The sequence below is a fragment of the Thermobia domestica genome, chromosome 15, assembly GCF_964235325.1.
Source record: "Thermobia domestica chromosome 15, izTheDome1.hap1.1, whole genome shotgun sequence".
Taxonomy (NCBI): domain Eukaryota; kingdom Metazoa; phylum Arthropoda; class Insecta; order Zygentoma; family Lepismatidae; genus Thermobia; species Thermobia domestica.
In genome coordinates, this window is record NC_137468.1 from 94243244 (window position 1) to 94270665 (window position 27422).

Sequence of the window (27422 nt, forward strand, 5' to 3'; positions counted from 1 at the left end):
TTTGTGCGGCTAACAGAAGTAGCAGCATGCCCACACGCAGAGAAATTTTGGACCTATTCTTTATGTGGGGAGAGCGCCAAATCATAGATTCACATCTCTCTGACTGGCCCTATATGCAATAATATATTCTGAATTGTTGTCACTAAGTTCTCTGCCTGTTGACAGTACTGAAACTGATTAGTTTTTTCTTTTTTTTTCGGACCTGGAAATATTTTTCACGTTTCTCGATATTCAGCTTCCTCTTTTAACTCCCAATATTTTCGTCTATTTTTCAAATCATCGATCGGCAAGGGCGCCGATTCTGGGGGGGCTCGGGCACATGTGGGCTCCTATTGTATTTATGAATATACAATATTTTGCATAATTTGAATACAATTTGTCTTGAAATCCTCATTTATATATACCTTCTGCATCTGAATCCCTCCCTCCCCCCAATTGACAGAGAAATCGGCGCCCTTGTCGGTCGGTTGTGTTTTTCTTCTTATTGGTCGCTTTCCTTCTATTTTTACCTCCATGCTGGTATGAAGATTATTTTTTCCCCAAGATACTGTAAGTCTAATTGTGTTTACAGTAGTTGAGTTACAATAGAAGATGGTTGTTAACATTTAGCTTCTATTTTGTTGATATCAGATGATTAACAAAAGTATAAAGCATCCTATCACAACTGTAACGTTAGAAAATATTTTAGTCATATTTGGCATACAACAAACAAATTGCACACATTTTCTATCTCATTATTTGCAGATGTGGATAGAGCTGCTACGAACTCTGATGCGGATGCAGATAAACATGTTGCCGTTGCAATATATTATATCCATGTACTGTAGATATCCTTTGCTTATAGTTGACTTCTGGTGCACAAAAGGTGCATTAATATAGTTACAGGTAAATAAGGTTTAAAATATCTAGTTTTTTTCTCTCTTCTATACCTGTAACTATATTAGGTACATTTTAATAACCTTCATTTGTCAACTACGGAAGACTGACATAAAAGCACGCTACACTAATCTTTTAATCCACCGTGCTCTCTTATACGTACTTGAAAGGAGACTATAAAAAATACAACTGCATAAGGCACATTTGAAGGTATCACACACGAGGAAGAAAACAGGAAGGTAACAACAGGTACTTTGTGCACATAAAGAAGTTTTGACTTTTTTTTTTTTTTTTTGCTTCTTTTCGAGAGACTTTAATATGTCCTCCTGTGTGGTGTCTATCACGGAGGTAGGTCGTTCTGCCTTTTTTAAGAAGTCGATGAGGGCCAGATGGGCGGTAAGAAGTGTATACTCGGTTCCGGAAGATTAGGGGCCATGTGGTGTGTGCGTCAACAGTCCCCATCCTCTTTTGAACTACGCCTTTCCTCTCTCTTTAGTCTCAATTTGTTACTCCTCCCAGACGCGTAAAGAAAAAAAATCTTGTAAAAAAACAAGGCACCAAGACAGGGCTAAAAAACAAGGGAAAAGCACATGGCCTCATCTATTATTTCTGCGTGGTGCTACCAGAAAAACAGAGAACACGATCTATCCTCTTTCTCACTCTTCCATCTTCATTGTCTTCTCTATTCTGCTTCCTCACTTTGGTCCACATTTCTCAGCTTTCCACAGTTGCCAACTTATAAGACTTACCCAGTCTCGAATCTGAATCCGACCTTACGTACTATATATTTAGTGGATTACGAAATTTCGTCTCGTTTTACTTAGCCGCATGAACGTGCGCAAGGGGAGACCAAGAAAGCGTCGTGACTTCTTCCTGGAATTCAAGTGAATCAATAATTTGCATTAACTTTTTGAACAAACAATATTTTTTAAAATTTAATTCTCCAATATTTTCTTTATATCTTTACGTTTTCTAAGTTTCTAACTTCTGTTGTAACAATAGCTATCATATGATGCTAAGTAGCCAACAAAGTACAGAAGCATTTGTATGTGTATGTGTGCTGAAAACTATGTCGTGAGTTCCGGGAGAGTACCGTAGAAATCAGCCTTTGGGTGACTCCTTTTCATGTTCTTTCCTTCATTCTATTTGAATGAATAGAATGTAGAGTGTAGGATGTGTAGTTGAGCCGTATATACCGAAAGACCATGGGTGATATCAATAAAACGGAGAAATTACTCATTATTCCCAATTTTGTAGTAGTTACTCGCATTGGTATCAATGAAAAGAGAACTGAGCACTGCTCGTCTCGGCTGACCTCGAAGAAGCCCCGCCCTTTTGAAGTAACTACACCTCTATTCTCGAGCCGAGTAACTACTCCGCGTTTGATATCAATAAAAATCAACGACTCCTCTGTGATGCTAGTAACTTCTCCAAATTTATGGAGGAAGCTAAATAGGTGACTCCGTGTTAAATATGGCAGAATGTATGATTGTTTTGCTACGTAGAAAAACTGTCGTGGCTAAAATTTCGACCAAACTTTTTGCGGTGTTTTTGCAAACACCCTGTACTCCACGACAAAGTTCTCCCTTGTATAACCTCCGAGAACTTGTGTAAATCAATTGCTATGTGAGTATCACCCAGATCTATTCTCAAATTTCTTCACTTACTAATCTAGAGGAACAACTTTATTTCTTAAAAACTCTTGGAAGCCGAGAGGTATTCAGAAATAGATGTCTGTCGCATTCTGCTCCAGACACCCTTCCCAACCAACTACGAGACGATAAGATTATTCTTTTTTTTCTCTCTCTCTCTCTTTTCCCCTTTAAAACAACTTCTCTGTTTCCCGGTGAATCATCAGTCTGATATTAATGTTACCAAACCCTCTTAGAGTCTTAGTTCTGATATGACTCCTTATTCTATATTTAGCGCTGACTTCATACTTTCGCAGCTGCTAGATTGACCCTTGAACCAATTATTAGTAAGGGACTTGTGTCACCCCTTTCCTTGTATAATGTTGTGTAATTTTAACTGGTTTTAGTTGGAACCCATATCTGTATTTTTTTCTTTTCTTGTGAAGGTGTGTGCGTTCTGGAAACTCTATACGATATCAGAAATGTCGCGCGCCTATCATAAGTAGTATGATATCACCTCTAGCCAATCAGAATTCACCAAGTGTTCCGAACCATTACATCATTTACATCCAACCAGATTCTAAAGAAATTTTTCTAAACGATTGCACAATCTGTGGTAACATTGAGTCATCTTAGATTGACACATAAAACCTCGAGGATGATCTTTCGGTTGGTCAATTACCGCCGAACATCCGAAGAGCACATAGTCCGCGCTTCTCTCTCTCCCCTCATGGGGGGGGGCCGTCCTCTGCACTCTTTGTAGAGAGAAAGAGAGAGCCTCTCATTACTTTAGTGGTAACTTAATAATGTTACCTAGTGACGTACAGTGAAGTTCATGTCTAGGAAGTTGTAAAAAGCCAAACTGTGCTGCGTCTACTATCAGGCGTGCTGACCGTTTCCACGCCAACTTCTTGGAATTGATATTGTGTATTGTGAGTAAGTACTGTTTCTTTCTTAGCTCTCCAGAGAGCCATTTACCCTTACTCAAGACTTAAATTCTTCCATAGACTAAACTAACTACTTCGCCCTAATTTCGTTGAACTGTTTCCTGGACGTCGTCACACCTGTGTGTACAAATTGTGGATATGTAGAAACCTGTAACTGAATCTTGCTTAATAAATTATAGTGATCCAATTTAATGTTTGATATTATGGTCTGTAAATAAACTGAACTCTTTCATAATAAATAACTCGCAACATAATCATACTGCTTCCATATTATTATTACTATAACAGACCATATAAAATCCTCTATCTCTCTATTCTATTGAGAGACGCCTCCGCTAAGATCACGCACTGCGATTAAGTGGTAAGACACCTTACAGTGGATCGTCGTGAGAGTAAATCTACTGATATTCTAGATCCTAGTTCTGTCTGTTCCTGGGGACCTCCGTCCCCCTTTCGAGGGACTACCAATGAGCCTGGTAAGTCAAGATCCTGTCCCGACAGAGATGCCAGATGCCGACCTCCTCTCTGAACCATCCACAGGTAAGAGTAACATCTTTTCAGCCAATCCGCTCGGGCTATCAACTACCGCTACTAGTTTGCCAACTCCAAGAGATTAATGTAGTGAAGGAGTTAATTGCGTCATCTGTGATTAAAATGTGTAATTTGATTTGCAGTAGTGTTGTGTGTCGCCAGTGCATAGTGTAAGAGGGCTTTGGTAGGAAAGTGCCTCTTAGTGTAAATCATGTGTTCCTTACTCGTTTGTTCATCTCAACGAACCGACTTCCTATCCTTGCGGCTTTTCAATATGTTCTTTGTAATGTAGTAGTTCATTTAACCAAGGGGAGTCGCTTCCTCAATCGGCTTAATATTTAGTATATAAATGGATATTCTTAAGCCCTAGTAAATCACTTGATAGAATTAAAATGATCCTTGGTTCTAATCGTTTGGTCGTTCAACTAACCTAACTGCTGTAACTGCCCATTTGATTGAACCCTGTCAATACTAACGAGGCGCACTTTTACTTTGTTGTTTAGTCCGCCCCTCGTGATGTCTTCATTTATAGCGGGATGTGTTTGACCTCCCTCTCTCTTTTGATTTATAAATTTAGAAGTGTTTCTATTAGTCACTTGCGTGGCCATACCTAAATTATAGATATTATTATGTATTTCTATAACTAATAATGTATCTGAGTAGACATCACGGCGGACAGTTTAACACTAAATATCTTTCTGTAAAATTGCAATATAACCCCTGCCGGGTTAAGGAGTTATTGCGCCTCCCTCTCTCTGTTTGATATACTAATCTGTAAGTGATTCTTTTAGCCACTTGTGTGGCCAGACGATAATTATAGATATTCTTCTATGTATTTCATTAACTATTAAGATGTCTAAGTGAACTTCCCGACGGACAGTTAAGTACTAAGTATCTCTCGGTGATATTGTAATATAACCTCTGTCGGGTTATTGAATTATTGTGCCACTCTTGGTATGAACGACCCTTCTCGTACTGAGACCGTCTTCTCAGACTTAATGTCATAAATCACACCACTCCCTGTCCAGACCACTGCTATCGGTGTGATCAGAGAATTATTATTTATTCGTATTAATTGAGTTTATTACTTTGATACTGTCTCAAGAACCCCGTAATATTTTGTAATATTGAGGAAGCGACTGTTTGACGAGCCTTTTGCCTTTCACGCAAGGACGGGTGTAACCTTATCAAGACCAGATTGTTATTAGAAAAATCCTACCGGTGGTTCCGCTTGAGCTCGAACCCCTGACGGGTTCTTGCGGCGCTACATAAATGGTGTTCAACAGTGGGATTCGATTATTAGCTCGTCATCTAATAATGTGTTAATTGGTATTGTTTTATATCATCTTATGTTGCGTTTGTAAATGACAAAGCAGGAGTTATTTATATTATTAGTTTCATTGTGTTATATTGTTTGCTTAGGGTCACATCTATATTCTAGATGAGTAACGTATAATTTAATGTTTAAATTGTGTTAATTGAAATGACAGGTTTCCTATTAAGTTGCTTGAAATTTAAAGCTAAAAGTAAACATTTTGTGTTAATGTGTTGCGTTGGGCAAGTGCCCCCTTCTACCCTGAAAGTTTAGCTCTCATTTTGCTTGTTCTAGAGAAGTCAATGAGGGAAGGAAAAAGAAACAGTCCATATATCAAAAGAATAGTTCGTTCCTTTTTCTTCAACACAGAGAGAAAACATCTGTTCTCTGTTAGTTTCCCCAGCTGGGCAAAACAAAAATATATATATTTTGTGAAAAGAAAAAGTGAGAAAAAGGAAATGTGTTGGTTAGCATTCCTCGGTTGTGTACTGCCTTAGTATTCAAAAAAAAAAACTGTAGGGAAAAATATCAACACAATACCTTGAGAAGGTTTATGGCGCCAAAATACGGAACAGATACTTCTTCTCCACCTATCGAGATGAAAGCTATCCCGTTCTGTATTCAAAGCTTCTCAACGTATTCTGAGTTCGATTCTTGCAATGGATTTTCGCGAGATTCATTTCAAGAATCATCAGTCGTAAGGCTGGTGTAGGAACTCCAAGTATTCAAATTCTGCTTGTGTAATTAATGAACAAGTCAGTCAAAACAAACATCATTGAAATTTTGAAATTTATTTTGAAATTTTCATTCTGTGAGTCCTTATACTCACGCGTTGTTAGTTCTTTGATTGTGGGTAAATTCTTGATCTTTCCCCGGCTGGCTTCTCAGCGTTAATGGTAAATTAAATATTATGTTAGTTGCTAAAGAGATTCCTTACACGAACTATACGAACTAAAGCCTTAATATGTTTCGTTTCTCAGTAAAAGTTCATTATTGTGATTTTGAAGTTTTCAAATTATCTTAAATTTTCTTGGAGGCCAATTTAATCTTATTGTTTATGAATGGACGTGCTTTTTGTTAATTATGAGAGGATTAAGTATACTAAGATTGAAAGTTTAAAAAGGGCAATAAATTCAGTCTAGTAATTTGTTTTAAGTAGAGACCATTCTTAATAAGTTGTTGTAATATTAAGCCTAACTCGTTATTTTATTATTTTAAGTCGTGTTTGAATAAAGACAACACTAATGTGGGACACCCCTGAAGTATAGTACCCTGTATTCTAAGACCGCGAAGTCCCTTGTATTTTGATTGAATGATAAGAGCGTAAAGTATTAGGATATGCGTTATTGCTTTTGAAGTCCATGGCATCAAAGTTTTGTAATTTTAATAAAGCTCTTGTAAATTTTAATTGCCAGTGTAAGGCTGTTTTATTACGGAAGATATACGTGAACTTAATGTAGTAGAAAGATTAATCCTAACAATTCCGTTTGTGCTTAGCTATTGTTATTAATTAAGGAGACGTTTAAATAATTTATTAGTAGACATTATTAGTCAATGAATCTTTTCTTATTCATTATGTCAGAAGTTGCATTATCTATAAATTTATTACTTTCCGGTCACGACAAATTCGACCGTAGCCATTGTGTTAATAATTTCATTTGTTCAGGACGTAAAACCGTGCTCTGTAGTATTGTTATTAATTTTGCTATTCCTTGCCGAGTGCTAATGCCTCGAGTTGTGTAATTACTTTGTAAATTTTAGCGAGCTATCTAATTTTGGAACGTGTCGTTGGGAGACACCCTGTCGGAAAATATTGAGACGGTGATCATACCTCTCCCTTGTTCCAGTAATAATTCATGGAGTATAGATTAGGTTAGGATGTGTCAATTCCCTTTCCTAAAAGGAGTACCAATTCCATCAAACGTGATAATTAACTATAATTATCAGCCCCAAAGCGTACATTGGTCGTCCAGAGAATTGCCGCCTGTTTCTATCGCTTGTATTAGCTGAGAACCGCGCAATCTCTGATGATTATACTCCGTTGAATCGATCTTATTGTACCAATTCCATCAAACGTGATAATTAACTATAATTATCAGCCCCAAAGCGTAAATTGGTCGTTTCAGAAAATTGCCGCTTGTTTCTATCGCTTGTATTAGCTGAGAATCGCGCAATCTCTGATGTGGATCCTCTGTTATATCGACCTTATTGTATAATGGTGCGTCCGCGTAATTGTAAGGATGTTAAGCCGGATCTTTGAGAAGGCTTACCCCCTTAAAGGTACGGGACCCTCCTATTACATCCCAGGTCGACATGGACCCCCTAGGTCCCGAAGCTGTTTATTATCGTTCTGTTTACTAACGAACGACCAGAGAATGTTTGGTTCTTTCGGAAGGAAGCCCAGTGTTTCGTTCGAAAGACACCCTATGGTGTTAAAGTTTTAATTATGTGCTTTTCGAGATGGTAATGATATGTTTGGAAGCTAATGTTGTATTTTAATGGTCATAAATGTTCTTGCTCGCGAGTGCCTAATCTAATCAAAGGTGCGTTTGTGTAAGACCTAATCCTTTTGAGCATTCTTGCTCCCTAATGAGTCCAGACACGAGTCCTTAAAAATCTAAGGTTGTCCGAAGAGATAATTAAATTCGCTTGTTCAATGTGTCAAGTATTGTTATGTTTTCTAGCTTCCGAGTAAATTAGTGATGTTATAATATCATGAGTAAAAGAAATGTTTTTGCAAGTCCAGGAATCGAGCTATTTTCTAGAATGAAATCCTTATCGGGCCTAAATGTCAGATACAGCCGCCCTGTTTAGAAAATAAGTGCATTGTTGATCATTTTGTAATTGTGTAATTGCATATAAACTCTTTCTTGTCTCCTATTTGAAATGATAAATCGTTCTTTTGTGCATCTAGATATCCCAAAAGGTCTCTAAAATGTAAATATGCGGTTAAATTCCTCAAAGTTAAAGTTATGAATAAATGCGAAGTAAATGTAAGTCCCAGGGTCATATGAGTTAATATTAGAAGATAGACTAAAAGTAATCCTTATTATACCTCTCTTGCCTCCTGCCGTCCGAGTGCCAACTTAATTTGTATCTAAGAGTCGACATCATGTCTCCTGTAAGGAATTCTCGTTGATTTGTATTAATTGTTCTTAAATGTATTTAAGTAATTATAGTCTATTCCCGTTCGATTGTATTTCTATAAGGTTGTGGCACATTCTATTTTTATCATTTGGATATATTGACTATTGTATTTACTAGGAATAGACTTGTTAAGCTGTAATTGTAATAATATTCTAACGTGAATGTACATTCTAATAATTATGATAATGGCATTTGATATATTATGCGTTATAATGCATGTGATAATTGTATTTTGATATCTATTATATGTTATAATTAATATGAATTTTTGGTGAATATCCAGGTTGAAATTAAGACCTACCAATTGAATGATATCAATATTTTGCTGTAAAAGGTAGTTGTTATCATAGTAAGGCAACAAGATAATTGCCTGAAGTTATATTTAAATTTATTCACTTCTAAACGTCCGTACTTCAGTTATATTGGTTCCTTTGTTAATAGAATGACGTAAAAGCGAAGTACCTCTGTGCGAATAGTACAATTAAATATATGTTGATTTAAAGTTCTATATTGTAACTCTACCTCTTTTATCGATTAATTATTTGTAGCAGTTCATTTTATAAATGGAGACGATTTATTTGATTAAGTTTGTTAAAGCGTCTGTTCAACTGCGTGACAATCGTCACTAAACAATAATATTGAACCACGCGTTAATTGGCATATTGCTAAATGAAAATGTTGAAAGTTTAGAGAATAATTGATCTTGTATATTGGTCGTTTGCGTCATATTGTAATCCAGGTATTTTTAGACGTAACTATAAAATTGCCATTTAGTTTATGAACACCCTGTATTGAGTCGTGTTCCATATAAATGTTATTTAAAAAGGGTTCATTTTGGAAATATTCATACGCTGTCCCGTACTGAATCCTAATTGTTTAAGGGATGAATGTTATAAAGTATATATATGTTTTAGCTTATCCCTTTCGCGCTAAAAGAAATCCGCCTTTATTTCATTCGAAAGCTTGCAGGAAAACCTAGAAATTCTTCTTTTGGCCGTTCTCTGTTTAAAGAAAAAAACTAGACCCTTACCAGACAGGGCTGTAGTATACTTTCTTGTTCTTCACACCACCCTGACCTCAGCGTGGAGTGTAGTAGTAAAAAAAAAAAAGAAAACATCCGAGTGTCAATTCTCAACTACCCTCCGGTAGTGGATAACCTTCGACCTCAGGGAGTCCCAGTGACCTAATTTTGAGTAAAGACTAGAGGGACATAAAAAAAAAAAACAAACTGGCTCCCTTTCTTATCGTATAATTAATGGTTTGTTTTGACAATTTTGGAGTCTGTGATAATGTGTAAATTTTAATTAAAGTATCCAAAAACAAAACGTAGAGAAAAGGAAAATTTACATATAATAATAATAATAATAAAAAAAATATATATATATATAATGAATTAAATCTTGAGATTCTGTGTAGTGTTTATAATCTCTAGACTTTTTAGGTAGTTGATTCTTGTACTTTTATAATATAGAAGTCACTCAAATCTTTTGTTAATTCAGTAATTCTATATGTATACGTAGTGAAACTTCGTTCAGGAAACGTGCAGTTTCTTGAATGTCTAGGTAGGTTAAGCATACAACTATCGAATGATTTTTGATTAGTAAAAAAAAAAAATATGCGTGTAAATATTTATTATCTATATATATAGTCCATATGTAGTTATAATTGATTTGTATAGCATAATTGCATGTTCCTTGGGTTTAATATCTTATTATATTAATTTAGCATGGGTCATCCATTTTCATTACATACATGCATACCATTTGTATGTATAGGAACTCGTATCATAATAATAACTATAAAAACTGTGTAAAAAAAAAAACTATTTTTACATGTGTACTGTATATAATTGAGGTCTTTTGTGTTATCCCTCGCTATAGTGTTTTAATAGGTATAATGTAGTTATATGAAATCATGTTGTATTGGCCTTGTCAATCTTTGTATATCTTTATAGACAAGACTTAGTTTGTAAATATGTAGGAACAAATCGTACCAACTAGGGAATTCTTTGTGTTATACGTATATAACCATTTGTAGAGTCATGTAGTAATTTCTCAAATTTGTGATCCCCTCACAATCGAGATTGTATATCTAAATAATTGTCGTAGATAGTGAGTGTATATAATAATCGTAACCGATATTAATCTTGTAAAATTGCTATATTGATACTATATTATTGTAGCCATTTTAATATATGTATAATTGTCGTTTGAGGTAGTTACTAATGATAAATTTTATTGTGTATGTGTTTGTAATTGATGGGTCCAACTACACATATATATATATACATATAGTTTAAATTTTAGTTGATATTGATAATATGTGTATCGTCAGTGTGATATTATGAGTTCACTCTGACCCTTATACATCTTTTACCTAGTATAAATTTGTATATATACTTTAGCTTAGATAAGTGTTTTAAAAGTTATTTCTATCATCATATCTATCTATGTATTAGTTACGTAAGTGTTTTTCTCGAAGTTGTAATCATGATCCTAATCTTATGTAATTTTGTATTTAGCAGTGTTGCAAACCCCTTTCAACAATTTCTTACTATTTTTACATTACTGATTATTTCAAGGTAGTGTTGCCAACCCTGCAGATAGTTTAATAGTAGTTAACAGTGTTTCCAACTCACTTAAATTTTTCTTCCATTCCAATCCAAATATGACTCTGTAACGAAATTTTGTTAACTTCACTCTAACATTAAGTACAAAATTTCTTTCCCAAGGGGCGTCGAATGTCGTGGCTAAAATTTCGACCAAACTTTTTGCGGTGTTTTTGCAAACACCCTGTACTCCACGACAAAGTTCTCCCTTGTATAACCTCCGAGAACTTGTGTAAATCAATTGCTATGTGAGTATCACCCAGATCTATTCTCAAATTTCTTCACTTACTAATCTAGAGGAACAACTTTATTTCTTAAAAACTCTTGGAAGCCGAGAGGTATTCAGAAATAGATGTCTGTCGCATTCTGCTCCAGACACCCTTCCCAACCAACTACGAGACGATAAGATTATTCTTTTTTTTTCTCTCTCTTTTCCCCTTTAAAACAACTTCTCTGTTTCCCGGTGAATCATCAGTCTGATATTAATGTTACCAAACCCTCTTAGAGTCTTAGTTCTGATATGACTCCTTATTCTATATTTAGCGCTGACTTCATACTTTCGCAGCTGCTAGATTGACCCTTGAACCAATTATTAGTAAGGGACTTGTGTCACCCCTTTCCTTGTATAATGTTGTGTAATTTTAACTGGTTTTAGTTGGAACCCATATCTGTATTTTTTTCTTTTCTTGTGAAGGTGTGTGCGTTCTGGAAACTCTATACGATATCAGAAATGTCGCGCGCCTATCATAAGTAGTATGATATCACCTCTAGCCAATCAGAATTCACCAAGTGTTCCGAACCATTACATCATTTACATCCAACCAGATTCTAAAGAAATTTTTCTAAACGATTGCACAATCTGTGGTAACATTGAGTCATCTTAGATTGACACATAAAACCTCGAGGATGATCTTTCGGTTGGTCAATTACCGCCGAACATCCGAAGAGCACATAGTCCGCGCTTCTCTCTCTCCCCTCATGGGGGGGGCCGTCCTCTGCACTCTTTGTAGAGAGAAAGAGAGAGCCTCTCATTACTTTAGTGGTAACTTAATAATGTTACCTAGTGACGTACAGTGAAGTTCATGTCTAGGAAGTTGTAAAAAGCCAAACTGTGCTGCGTCTACTATCAGGCGTGCTGACCGTTTCCACGCCAACTTCTTGGAATTGATATTGTGTATTGTGAGTAAGTACTGTTTCTTTCTTAGCTCTCCAGAGAGCCATTTACCCTTACTCAAGACTTAAATTCTTCCATAGACTAAACTAACTACTTCGCCCTAATTTCGTTGAACTGTTTCCTGGACGTCGTCACACCTGTGTGTACAAATTGTGGATATGTAGAAACCTGTAACTGAATCTTGCTTAATAAATTATAGTGATCCAATTTAATGTTTGATATTATGGTCTGTAAATAAACTGAACTCTTTCATAATAAATAACTCGCAACATAATCATACTGCTTCCATATTATTATTACTATAACAGACCATATAAAATCCTCTATCTCTCTATTCTATTGAGAGACGCCTCCGCTAAGATCACGCACTGCGATTAAGTGGTAAGACACCTTACAGTGGATCGTCGTGAGAGTAAATCTACTGATATTCTAGATCCTAGTTCTGTCTGTTCCTGGGGACCTCCGTCCCCCTTTCGAGGGACTACCAATGAGCCTGGTAAGTCAAGATCCTGTCCCGACAGAGATGCCAGATGCCGACCTCCTCTCTGAACCATCCACAGGTAAGAGTAACATCTTTTCAGCCAATCCGCTCGGGCTATCAACTACCGCTACTAGTTTGCCAACTCCAAGAGATTAATGTAGTGAAGGAGTTAATTGCGTCATCTGTGATTAAAATGTGTAATTTGATTTGCAGTAGTGTTGTGTGTCGCCAGTGCATAGTGTAAGAGGGCTTTGGTAGGAAAGTGCCTCTTAGTGTAAATCATGTGTTCCTTACTCGTTTGTTCATCTCAACGAACCGACTTCCTATCCTTGCGGCTTTTCAATATGTTCTTTGTAATGTAGTAGTTCATTTAACCAAGGGGAGTCGCTTCCTCAATCGGCTTAATATTTAGTATATAAATGGATATTCTTAAGCCCTAGTAAATCACTTGATAGAATTAAAATGATCCTTGGTTCTAATCGTTTGGTCGTTCAACTAACCTAACTGCTGTAACTGCCCATTTGATTGAACCCTGTCAATACTAACGAGGCGCACTTTTACTTTGTTGTTTAGTCCGCCCCTCGTGATGTCTTCATTTATAGCGGGATGTGTTTGACCTCCCTCTCTCTTTTGATTTATAAATTTAGAAGTGTTTCTATTAGTCACTTGCGTGGCCATACCTAAATTATAGATATTATTATGTATTTCTATAACTAATAATGTATCTGAGTAGACATCACGGCGGACAGTTTAACACTAAATATCTTTCTGTAAAATTGCAATATAACCCCTGCCGGGTTAAGGAGTTATTGCGCCTCCCTCTCTCTGTTTGATATACTAATCTGTAAGTGATTCTTTTAGCCACTTGTGTGGCCAGACGATAATTATAGATATTCTTCTATGTATTTCATTAACTATTAAGATGTCTAAGTGAACTTCCCGACGGACAGTTAAGTACTAAGTATCTCTCGGTGATATTGTAATATAACCTCTGTCGGGTTATTGAATTATTGTGCCACTCTTGGTATGAACGACCCTTCTCGTACTGAGACCGTCTTCTCAGACTTAATGTCATAAATCACACCACTCCCTGTCCAGACCACTGCTATCGGTGTGATCAGAGAATTATTATTTATTCGTATTAATTGAGTTTATTACTTTGATACTGTCTCAAGAACCCCGTAATATTTTGTAATATTGAGGAAGCGACTGTTTGACGAGCCTTTTGCCTTTCACGCAAGGACGGGTGTAACCTTATCAAGACCAGATTGTTATTAGAAAAATCCTACCGGTGGTTCCGCTTGAGCTCGAACCCCTGACGGGTTCTTGCGGCGCTACAAAACTTATAAACTGCATAGAAATGTTGCAAAAACATTATAGGTTCATGAAAGAAAATGAAGAGTGGTTAGCACATTTTTAGGAGAATCAACCTAAATTTGGGGTGGTGTACTACGTAATGAGGAAAAGATGCGGGTTTTCTTGCGTTACGTGACTGATCCGGGTTTCCAGGTATGAATGTCAGGGGATTCTGGTGTGGCTCAAAGTAATGTGTCTATGACTACTACAAGTGTAATGGATGCGATTATTGCGATGTCTGAAAATTGATTGTTTCCGGAAGTGTGCGTAATATGCAAATAGCAAAGACAGAGTGGCAAGAACAATATACATTTCCGGGTGCTATCGGAGCACTTGACTATACGCACGTGGCAATAAAGCAACCTAGTACTTTGGAAACGAATACGCTAATAGGAAGAGCTCCTTCGTGGCTAAGCGGTTAGCGTAGATGCTTTTGGCATGAGAGACCCGCGTTCGATTCCCGGCGGGAGCTCATGTGGTTCGGATTCCACGTTAATCAGTGGGTCCCGTCTCATATAGCCTCGCTACTGAAAAGGATGTTAAACTCAAAATCAATTCAACTCAATGTTGATATGAAGGGTGTATACATGAGAATATATTTTTTTTTTATGCCAAGGCGAAAGGGGGCATGTATGGTGGGAAAAACACAATCAGATGAATGTGCTTTATGATGTGACTGGCTGGACTTTAAAAAAAAAAATGAAACAAAGGGGCTAAGTGTCCGATTTCGGTCTTAAAGCCAAACAATCTACAAAGACCCTGGACAACATGTGACATGCGCTTGTCGTGTTAATCTTGATATTGCTGGATTCGAACTTTCTTGTTTCCAGTTTTTTATTTATTTATTTTATTTTATTTTATTTTATTTTTTTTTATTCTCGCTCGAATATTAAAGATTCTCTTTTGGATTTGTGTCTCAGTCGTAGATATATTTGAAAAAAAAATGAAATGAAATCTTTGAGTTTTACGTCCCACGGTTATGCCGGCTAGGCTAAAGGAGACGGTGAAGATGAGAAATGAATGAAATGGTGGAATGAAGAAAGTGGGAGGAAACGGGAGAACCCCGAGAAAACCCACGCACACGGTGTTTGTCCACCACAAAGTTCACTTGGCGGGGGCTGGGATCGAACCCGGAACCCCAAGCACCAGAGGTAGATATATTTGATATTTCGTTGCATTTCACTGTAATTGCCTTCAAAGCTTCGGCCCTTCGTTTACTTTCTGGTAACTGTGACTTTGAAAGTATCATTGGAAACTCTTTTATAATATCCACAAATGCACTTTGATTGAAATTGTCGTTGCTACTTGTCCCTTCCATGGCGTTTAGGATACTACGCCATAGATTACCCACAACAAATTAACCTCCCAACAGATGGGAGAAATGAGTAACCACTTCTTTTATTTTTGATAACGACTCAGTGCTACGTGCAGAGGAAGCGCGAGTAAACGTTCATAAAACTGGAGCAGACTAGACCTGAGTAGTGGCTTGTTTTATTGATACGAAATTGAGGGAGGAGATTACTCTAGGTATAGTTACTCCGATTCTTGAGCAGGACTTCTCAGGAGTACTTACTTATTTTTATTGATATCACCCCATATATAGGCCTATATTAAAATGAGTTGAATTCCGGTAACATTTTGGTGGGGTAACTAAACATGGTGAAATTCGTGCTCCGTGGCGTACTGATAGTGACAAACAAAAGAATTTTGCATTTAAGTACTGTCTAGGGAGGCCAACTTTACTTTGAACAGATGGATTTTATGTCAATTAGTGCCGGATTTAGATTTGATGGGCCCCTAAGCTATTGAAGGTAATGGGGCCCTTTATACTGTATGTCTGGCTTTCATTTTCAGCGACAAAATGTCGCCCTTTTTGAGTTTGAATATATGCTATATGGTAATTTATGGGCCTAACAGATACCTAAATACGTTTACACATAAAATATGTATTTTCTTAACTCTTACATATTGATCATCTTACAACATTTGCAATATATTGCAAAGTTGTTTAGAAACACAACACACACACTCATAATCTAGTCTCTGGAAGCTTGCTATAACATGAAATAATAGGAAGTGTCAATATATTACGCAAACTACTAATAATTATATATAGCATTATTAATATGAAATTATGTTGTAACCTGCACACAACGCAATTGTACTTAATAGAATGCATTTATATATCAATATCACCATAGTAGCCTACACTGTTCATTGGGACAGCAGATCTATGTACCCTGTTACACTGACTTAGTTGGTGTAAAAGGCGATATTTTTAGTAATATGTCATATTCATATAAAATATCAATAAGAAAAATATTTAATGATACTAATTATATTAATACATCTGCCCAATACTCATTCAACTCTATAAGTTTATTATGATTTGTTATATATATTGTGTATACAAACAATGAACAAACATTATCTACATTAAAATAGTTTTCTTCCTGCCTTTGTCAAAGCAAAGTCATTGATAATATCATCAAATGATAAACTGCGAATCTTACCACTTTCTATGCACATGAAACTGAGGTTACATAATTTATCCTGAGACGACGTTATTCTAAACTCATTCTTTACCCTCTTTAGCTGAGAAAAAAATCTTCTCCAGGGCAATTTGAAATCATCGTACAAAGGAACACTCTCAGAATTGATCCAACATTAGGGAATACTGATTGAACATGGTCATCAAATATTACTTGATACAGATCCTGATGTCAGAGTCTCATGATAATGGCTTTGTAATGGCTTTGATTAGGCCTAACATATTGATGAAAATGTTTGAGTTCTCCGACAAGGTTTGAGTTCTCCGAAAATGTTTGAGTTCTCCATATCTTCAGGATATGTTTGGTTTAAAGCATTGACTCCTTCAGGAATTTTTTCTGTAGAATCTAGTTTTGTTAGGAATGAAAACTTCTTTGCAGCATCATTGTATACTAATGTCATTTGTGTCAGATTAGATTCTAATGCATCTATCACAGATACAAATGCTTCGAATCTGAACTTCTCTCTTGACTCCTCTCTTGACTTGAAGTCCTCTAAAGCATCATCTTCACCTATATGCCTTCTTCTAGATCATCTTCTGCCATTCTAGTAGTCTTCTTTCTTACAGTGAAACAGACAATTTACTACATACATCGAAACTAATTTTGTTGTGATTAACTAACTTTCTAAAATTCATGCAGCAAATAACTACAAACATACAATTTTAGCATACATTCAAACTCCTCCATTTTATTCAAAAGGTTTCTAGTTTAATTTCTTCTTTCATAGTTCTCTGTGGTATCAATATAAAGCTGAGGCAATGCAGAAATTATTTCGTCAAGTATTGCACTTGTAGGCCTTAAATGAGTTTCCCAGCTAGTCTTTGACAAAGACTTTGGAACTTTTGAATCACCTTTAACGAATGACATCAGCACTGCCCATCTATGTGCAGATGATGCAATCCTATATGTCTTGAATAATTCCCCCTCCCCCCCCAAAAGTTTATTGCATCCAAGTAACAGTTAACTGCTGCTCTACCAACAAGATTTTAAGGAATGGCTGATGCACATTGAATATACTTAACATACTTATTAATCTTCAATATTATTTCTTTCACATCCTTGTATTTGCCTGAGATGTTAGCAGCATTATCATATGACTGGCCTCGACACTTACTGAAATCAATTTTACATTCATTTGTGGGGTAATTATGCACAATCTTAGCTATACTTTCTCCTGAGTGGCTACCCGCAATAATAGTAAGCTGATCAACTAGGGATAGCTCAGGAGTGGAATCTACAGATAAACTGAAGTATTCTGCACTTTTTAAATCATCAAAAATGAATTCTCTTATTTTCAACGCCAGCATTTAGATAAATTCACAATATATTGTTTTAGAAGGATAAGGTGTGACACCCGATCCTTTATGTTCAAATTTGTTTGTATAGTTTGCTAGAAAAGGATCAAATTTTGCAATAAGTTCAAGAAGTCGAAGATAAACCAAATAGTGGGAAAAACCAAATAGTTTCCCATCTCCTCTGAAAGGGAAACCACACTTTAATAGAGTAATTATAACAACTCGTTCAAGAACTTGTTTCCAGTACTATCATTCATTATGTATCTGTTTCGCTAGTTTGCAGTCAGTAGTTGAGCTACGTTTCCTAGTAGGATATGCTACTAAAGCTGTTCTATGGTCTTTAGAGTTTTATGACTGAATTAAATAGGTATTACACCAATAAGAAAATCCATCTGCTGATAACAGTGTGAAGGAATCAGAAAATAGTTTGCACACAAACCAATATACACGACCTGTTTCTGATGGATATATCATAGCCCGTTTGGTAACAGTAGAGTTCTATCAGCATACAAGTACAAGGTATCGTAACACTTGTACTGTGAAGTCTTATTAAAGTAGCTAAATGTATTGGCTGGAGAAAAGGGTCCTCATTACAAGCTATGCAATAGGGACCTCATTACAAGCGAGCCTGAAAAACAGGGGCCCCATTATAAGTGAGGCTGAGTAACAGAGGCCCCATTACATGCTTCATAAGTGCCTAGTGCATAACAATACAAAACACCGTTGTTTTGCGTTTTATCTTATTATTTTTTCTTCTTATTTGGAAATTACATTACAGCCAGTTTTTCTTTACACTTTTGGGTCTCCCAAGAGAATGGGGCCCTAAGCTATAGTTTGTTTAGCTTATACGTAAATCCGGCACTGATGTCAATTACAGCCAGATTTGGAGTACGTATTGTATTCGCATTCTGAACTGCTACCTGCAGTAGTATAGTGCTACTGATTGCAGACGTCAGATCGGAGCTCTATCCATTTACAAACTAAAAACTAAAATGTGTTAAAAGTAATTCATTCCAGATTGGTTTGTAGATCACATTAGCTTGCTTTTGTTGTGTTTACAATTACTACCGCAGTGTAGAGTGAAGAGTAAATTTTCTCAAATTCTTACATGCTAAAGCAACTGGCAGCACAAACAAAATTAGACTTCGTCTGTACAGAAGATATTTCGGTTCTAGAATGTTTGGTTTGTAGTATTGCACCGTGTCGAGAAGAATGATTAAAGACCCTAGTACAAACAGCGGATACAACTTTGATATTGCGTTCAACATCGACCAAATGACACTGATATTTTGGTAGAATAATTTATTGATTACGCAGTGGAATATCATCGTTTATGTCATCAAGTAAAGGTGGAGGGAAGATGAGAGTACTCTCCCAGTCTATTAGTTCCATGTAGGGAGTAACATTGAGATTGATTTTTAGCTTTTTTTTTAAATCAAAGCACACTGCTGGGAGCCTTCTTTCTTACTTGAAGAATGTACCGACATGAAAATGTTCTTATGCTTTCCTGTTCATCGGCAACACCAGCGAGCAACTGGTTTTCAGGATGGCAGAAACAGGGGTTATTTAAGAGGACGGGGAAGATTATGATCTGGTCCTTGGGAGGAAGTCTTTGATACAGTGATACCATGAAGTAATAAGTCTTTGCATCATCTTGACAATGGATGGAATATAAAACCATATAGAAGCATAGACGTTTAGTACAAATCGTACCAAACGTTTCACTTCCTCTGATGCAGATTCCTCTGAAATGTACAATAGAAGTAGTCGGTTAGCTTTCGTTAACCATTGTGCATGGCTTAAGGCAGCTGGCTGTGCAGTTTTTGAGTACTGCAGAATACTAGGATCTGAATTTTGCACCCCTTGCTGAATTAATATGCATATCCTTAGTAAATACAGCTGATCAGATCTTAGATATTTCGTTAATGGCTCGGGAACATCAATTACAGAGCCTGAAATAGGTTTGAAAGATAGTAATGGGGTTGGTCTGAGAATCAAATAACAGCAGTTTGGTAACAAGTGCTTCATGTGTGGCTGGACCAGTTGTTCTTTCATCAAGCACACAAATTATCATACCAAAGCATCCGTGTCTTACGGTTGGTGTTGAACGCAATGTCAAAGATGTATCCGCTGTTTGTACTAGGGTCTTTAATCATTCTTCTCGACACGGTGCAATACTACAAACCAAACATTCTAAAACTGAAATATCTTCTGTACAGACGAAGTCTAATTTTGTATGAGAGCTTGTGCTGTCAGCTGCTTTACATGTAAGAATTTGAGAATATTTACTCTTCACTCTACACTGCGGTAGTAATTGAAAACACAACAAAAGTAAGCTAATATTGTGATCTACAAACCAATCTGGAATGAATTACTTTTAACACATTTTAGGATAGTTTATAAATGGATGGAGCTCCGATCTGACGTTGTCTGCAATCAGTAGCACTATAATACTGCAGGTAGCAGTTCAGAATGTGTATACAATACGTACTCCAAATCTGGCTCTAATTGACGTAAAATCCATCTGTTCAAAGTAAAGTTGGCCCCAATAGACAGTACTTAAATGCAAAAAATCTTTTGTTTCCCACTGTTAGTACGACACAGAGCACCAATTTCATCATGTTTCGTTACCCCACCAAAATATGCTACCTGAATTCAACCCATCCTAATATATATATATAAACGGAAATACTACAAATTCTGCACCCTCCTGGAGGAATAATCCTCCAGACGCCCATGCTTAGACGGACCAAAAGTAGTCCCTTACGAATACCATCCCTAGCTCCTCTTAGTGGAGCATTTCTAACTCAAGATTACCTTGGTATTTTCTCAATTGAGTCAATGGTTGGAAAAAGCATGCGTATCTTTTCTATAATCTCTGTATAATATTTGTTGACATTTTTTAATACTAAACGGAGGAGACCAGTTTGTACTCTAGATTGCAAACAAAATTTGAAAGATATTTATCCCAAAACATGGTTTCCGCGTATGCGTTGTTTTATCTAGTAATTTTCCATTTATCCTATTAATATGAAATAAAGACCCAAGAACGAAACCATGTGGCACCCCATATCATAATTTAGTTACGTTTGAATACACAACAGCAATACACTTCACACTTTTTTGCTCCTGATATATTTGGAGATTATCAAACCCTCCTTGTTAAAACAATTTCACCGCGTCTCCTCTTTGTTGCGAGCGGGTGAATCATTTTAATAATGCTCAGAATCAACAATACCTAATTTTTCTATAGTATTGTCATTAATGCTTTCACTCTCGTTCTCACTCTCACCCAATTCTAAATCAGAAAGATCAGAAAACAAATTCGCAGTGGAAAGCGAACCGGTCAATTTAAAACCTGCCACGCCGGTATCTTTGCTTCATTGCTATTTTCAATTTCTGAGTAGTCTTGAGCCTTTCCTTATCAAGTTATTTCCGAGGAATATCCAAAACACTTCCAAGGCGAAAAGCTTTCTTTTTCCACGCTTCTCTGACGACTTGGTGGCTCCTTATCGAACCGTTCACGAAACTTATCCATACCTGCGGCGTATTTTCGTTTTTATGCTTCCGTTCATGGACTCCACACACTTGCAACTAAGCGCTCCTCTAAAGTGAAGTAACTGGTACCTGTCATTCTCGTTCACAAACACGGAAAGATGATGTAATGAATTGGTCAACGCACATTTTATTCTCCTTCCTCCGCAGGTAATCATGTGGCAGTTATGCGGTAATTCACGTGAAGAGCACTGTTGCCATATCAGCGACTAGCATGGGAGATTCTTACGTATCTTAACATCTTGCATTGTTACACGCGTTGGCGAAGGGTACTATGAGGCTCTGAGGCCGGGCCTACCCTGTTTTTCACCGTATATTTTCCTTATCTTTGGTTTCTTATAAAATAGTCAATACTTCAACACATCGTTTTTTCGGTAACAAAATACTGTAGTAGGTTGGAAACACTCGGAGTCCCTTCCGTCTGAGCCTCACTAGCTCGCTTGATAGGTTTACAGGCTGTGCTGCTCTGAGAGCGAAGCTATTATCGCTGGGGATTGCACGCATTGTTGGGTAGGTGCGAAGGCTTAGCTCTGAGAGTTTAGTTTTAGCGTTGATGGCGTCTTTCAATGCTAATATATTATAAAATGAATTCCTAAACACAGAGTAAGAAGTTTATGTGTAGAATTATGTACTACTAGTAATAGCTTGTATAATGTAGGTATATACTCTCAAAAGTTATACAGAGTAGCTTTTTTCTTTACATGGGACCTGCTCCATAATGGCATGTAGAATATAAGTCTAATACATAAAACATGCGTATAAATTTACCAAACGCTACCGTAAGGATAAAATAATAATATTTGTGTGAAATTTTAGTTGAATTTTCCATTTCATAGAATCAGTGAGGTATTATCGATTTTGTTTCGGGAGGCTTTGCTTGTTCCGGGAGAGGCTTTGCTAACTTTATTTCTGGAAACGTGAAAATTCTGTAATATATATGAAACCATAAAAAGTTTCGATAAAATTTCGGTGAGTGCTTAAGGCCAGAAGTCATCCCCTTAAATATGAAATTTACATATGTATAGAATACAGTATTAAATATCTTGTGTCGATTGCAATGAAGTTCCTTCTGAGCATTAATATTTCTAGAGAAGTCATTATCACATGATGCATTAATTAATGCAGTATTGTACTTACTTTAAAGTGAGAGATGCAAGTAACAAACACCTATCCAAGAAATTTGACAGTTAACTGTAAGAATGTACTTTTATCTCTTTCCAGTTTCAATTATGCAGGAAATGAAATCAGCAACTACGAAACTCCCCTCATCCTCCCTGTAAATCCCAGACAGAAGAAAAATGAACTGCACTTCAAAATACTTGTAGTGGAGCTAAATGGGAATATTCCATTAATACATATTAGGTATTTTCCTCATGTAAGTATTTGTTGAATAATAATAATAATAATAATAATAATATACTACTTACCTTCTACTTTTGCTTATATAGGCCTATTATTTTTTTCTTGTTAAATTAAACCACAAAAACAAAAACAAAAACACTACTATGTATGCATACACATAAATTCAACTCTGAACAGTGTTAGAAATACAACTAAGAATGCTCTTTGAAATAAATGATTTTTTTTTGTTTAACTCAATAAGGAAAATAAAATTCTGACTTTAATTTTAAACATCTTATGGTACATTAAATGCTATTAGTGTTATTAGTTTGTCGGGCCTACCCTACTTGTAGGAATTACGCTTCGCCACTGGTTACACGCATTTAGTTCGGGCGTATAGGGGCTTTCTGGCCACCCTGTATATCTATATATATCTAAATGGATCGATGGATGTTATATAAATGGATCGAAACGTTGATTAGCAGAAACATAGTAGACCTGGAGCTGAAAGTCGCAGACAATAGATTTTATTGCCCTCTTAATTGCTTTATTACCTAACGACTTTCGATGCCAATATGGCCGTGTCGGCCTTGGAGAGGCCGCCCCGTCCTTGGGGGAGGTTTCTGGGGGAAGTGGTTTTATTAGTTGTGCAATAGAGGTTGTTTGGAAAAGTGGAATGACCTTCTTTCTTGTTGAAACACGCTCCTATACGATTCTTGAATCGAAATTTTAAAAATTATAATCAAATTAGAATTAAAACTACGATTTAGATAATTAGAGCATTGGTATACGTCATTGAACGCAATCCCTAGCTTCAAACGCGATCCAACACGATTTTGGATTGAGGATACGGCTTTGAACGCTGTTCCTAGCTTTAAACATGAACCTATACGTTTTTTGAATCGAAATTATAATTAAATTAGAATTAAAACTATGATTTAGATAATTAGAACTTCAGTATATGGCTTAAAACGCGGTCCCTAGCTCCCACAAGGTTTTTCCCCATTAATTTAATTATGATCTGACTTGTAAAGCTCGTAACTAATTGAACACTCTTATTTGAACTAGAAAATTATGAATAATGAATATGATTACACCCTTTAAGCTCCAATGTTTAGCAATGATTTTTAATGGTGCTTTGTTTTACGGAGTAAAGTATTAAGATGGGAGAAAAAAGGAAGGAAAGGAAGAAATATTTATTTATTTTCATTTATTTTTTTGTTGCGAACTGCACTTCTTTCGTTTAGCTTGCGTGGTTCTTAAATGATAGACTTAACATTGCCATTTTTCAGCGTTGCTCAGTACAAAATTTGCAGATACGCAAGGTCCTGTGTTCTCTCCAACATCCATTGCATGACTGAGCGTTGGGAGATTGACGTTCAGTTTCACACACCCTATGCAAACAACCTTGCGATATGATTGGCCAGGAAAGACCAGTTTGTCCCGCCTCCAATGTTTAATCATTCCCTCTAGTTTGAGTGTGCGGGAGAACCCACCCTTCCCCCGCCTCTCTTTGGCTCCATCTTGTGTGAACAGGTTTCTACCCTCTCCCCACCTCACGACAACTGACATACATTTCTTGTCCCCACCCTTCCCCGCCTCTCTTTGGCTTCAGCTTGTGTGAACAGGTTTCTACCCTCTCCCCACCTCGCGACAACTGACATACATTTCTAGTCACAAAGGATGTTTACTTCAAACCACTTTGGTGGTTGGTTCTGGAAACAACAACCTTCCCCCGCCCATTCAGACAAACAAACAAGTTGATGGTGCCAGACTGGCCTTGGACTCAATGTTGATAGCCTCATATTGAGTACTGCAAAACAACACACAAAAAACCTGTAGAACGGTTTCTGTGTATTGCCACATAAAATAATTGTGCTGTTCTTTTCGGCAAAATACAAGTTATTGAAACAGATGTTGAAAATGATAGCTATGTAGTTTACTGAATAAAGCCGGAATTTTAAAATCTAGGAACATTGTCGCCTGAACCCAGCTAACGAATTTTATTGCTTGGTAAACAACTATTTGCCGTGAAAAATACGACAATTTGGCGTCTTTGAGGTACGAATTCAGACATGCTGGCGATGTTTTTCAAACTTTAGGCATTGTGTGAAAATTCCCTGGTATTACCTCTATAGAAAAAGAAAGAAAGAAATATTTTCTTCGATTCGGAAAGATACCGACAAAGGAAATACCCCAATTCTTTTCTGCTTCTTTGCAGAGTGATGCAATGCTGTATTACAAGACAAATTCATTTACTTTATTTTTTCCTCCTCTATTCCATTCCCCTTATGTTAATGAATAAATAAAAAATATATTATATAAGTGCAGTACACATTTCCTGTATTGACAATCTTGCTTGCGAAGGCTTTTGCGTTATTTCTTTAGTGTTTTTTCTGGATATTTTTTCTGTGCCTTGTTCAAAGAAGAAGATATCATATTCATGTAAGTTTTATATTATTATAATTGATTAGATATATTTGCATAAGTATCGAATGGTGGGACTCCCCCTAGAAAATTAACACATATTGTTTTTCTTATGAAAATAATTAACATAGTGTAGAAACGAACTAAGAGTTTGCCAATATCCCCTTTCATGTTTGCCAAAACCGGGGGAACCATGCATGGGGACATAGTGCCCCAAACCTGGGGGAACCGCGTCTGACTTATATCCCCTTTCATGTTTGCCAAAACCGGGGGGGAACCATACATGGGGCATAGTGCCCCGAACCTGAGGGAACCGCGTCTGACTTATATCACCTTCCGTGTTTACCGAAAATCGGGGGATCCATACATGGGGGCATAACGCCCAATGGGTTTACCAACACCGGAAAAGCTAGCTTCCTGAACGGTCACCACGAAGGAACGAAATATTTGCTTTTTAAAAAGAGATTAGTTGACGGTGTTAGCGCCTTATGAATTGTTTTACGAATAATTAAACTGTTGTTTGAATACTATGTTTGAGTTTTTATTCCGTTTCGGTTGCGTTTTTGGACAAGTTGATCACAGGAAAGAGTGAAGAATGGAACTAGCATTATTATTATTATAGTTAAGAATATGTGGGGGAATTTTACACGAAAAATATCTTGGCAGTGTTATTCTTTTTAGAGAAAAATGCGTGGTGACATCCCTTAAGAATCGCCAATGACGGATAGACTTATAGTTTACTGCAGAATTTTTTTGGCGTTTTAGAAATGCGTGGTGACATCCCTTAAGAGCCGTCAATGAGATACTTTATAGTTTTAGAAATGCGTGGTGACATCCCTTAAGAGCCGTCAATGAGATACTTTATAGTTTTAGAAATGTGTGGTGACGTCCCTTAAGAACCGTCAATGAGATACTTTATAGTTTAATACATAATAGTTGGTATTTTAGAAATGTTTGGTAATGTGCCTTAAGACCCGCCACTGATGGACTTTACGGCAAAAATCAAGTGTGCAATTTCTTTGAATCTTTATAACTGAAATTGTGATTAAACAGAATTGCGTACTGTCCAATATTTTTTGATGGTAGATTTTATATAAATACATTGTGTCTGAATGATTTGTCGTGAATCTGTATTCATATTGGGAAGTCTTTTCGGAAAATAAGCAATTTACACATAAAGAACACTTTTAGAACACATACTTATTCAATATTTACTACAGATAATGTTCAAAATATATTGTTTAGTGTAAAATAATTAAGTTCAACAGAAAGATAGACATTTGTTTTGCTTGTATCCCTAATATTTAGAAAATCAGTCAGTATTAAGTGCACAGATGTATTCACAAAGTGTTCAGAACCGAGAAAAAGTGTTTTAATGTGTTTTCATACTGAAAAAATGTACTTATAGTGGATGCAATTTTCCAAGATACATGCGAATATTGCAATTTTTACGTAAATGTGTAAACTTTTCTTTCCCACAATTAGACTCGAAAGAAAAGAACTACGTTCATTGATTCATTTTGGATCATAGCTGTGGACTTCTCCCTTTGAATTCGTGTTAGAATAGCTTGTTCATCACGAAACGTAGTAAATACTCAAACGGTTCTTTTTCCAAGACATGACAAATGAAAGAATGTTATTAAGTGAGAGAAATTTAAGGTAGATGTTCTTTATTTCTGAATAAGTCTTGGGAATATGAACTTGCGTATTTTTAACATGTGTTGCAGTATTCAGAATCTTAATCATATGGTAGTCACATGCTTTTTGTACATACTAACTCTATATTAAGCAAGGTAATGAGTGAGAAAAATAAATATTGGCTTTGTAAAAAATGAAATGAAATACGAAATATCTTGTTAGGGATGCAGAAAGAGAATCCAATGCAGTGTGAACGCAGTCTTTTGCGTAGAGAAGAGGGACTATACCCGGACTGAATTTCCCCTCACAACTTTTCCAAATAGTGAACGTGCTCTTTTTGCGTAGGGAAGAGGGGCACTATACCCGAACTGAATTCTCCCTCACAACTTTTCAATTACTGAATGCACTCTTTTGCGTGGGGAAGAGGGGCACTATACCCGGACTGAATTCCCCCTCACAACTTTTCAATTACTGAATGCACTCTTTTGCGTGGGGAAAAGGGGCACTATCCCCGGACTGAATTCCCCCTCACAACTTTTCAATTACTG

At 36.5% G+C, this 27422-nt stretch overlaps 2 long non-coding RNA genes across 3 annotated transcripts in view; one reads left to right on the top strand and one right to left on the bottom strand.

Annotated features, from left to right (window-relative positions):
- The window catches only part of LOC145671881 (uncharacterized), a 516485-nt gene that overhangs the window by 359015 nt on the left and 130048 nt on the right, over positions 1–27422 (bottom strand). The window lies entirely within an intron of this gene.
- LOC145671882 (uncharacterized) overlaps positions 1–27422 on the top strand; it is a 164169-nt gene that overhangs the window by 53715 nt on the left and 83032 nt on the right. The window contains exon 2 of the long non-coding RNA XR_014128551.1: positions 22690–22843. This is a non-coding gene — a long non-coding RNA (uncharacterized LOC145671882). The remainder of the gene's footprint in view (positions 1–22689; positions 22844–27422) is intronic.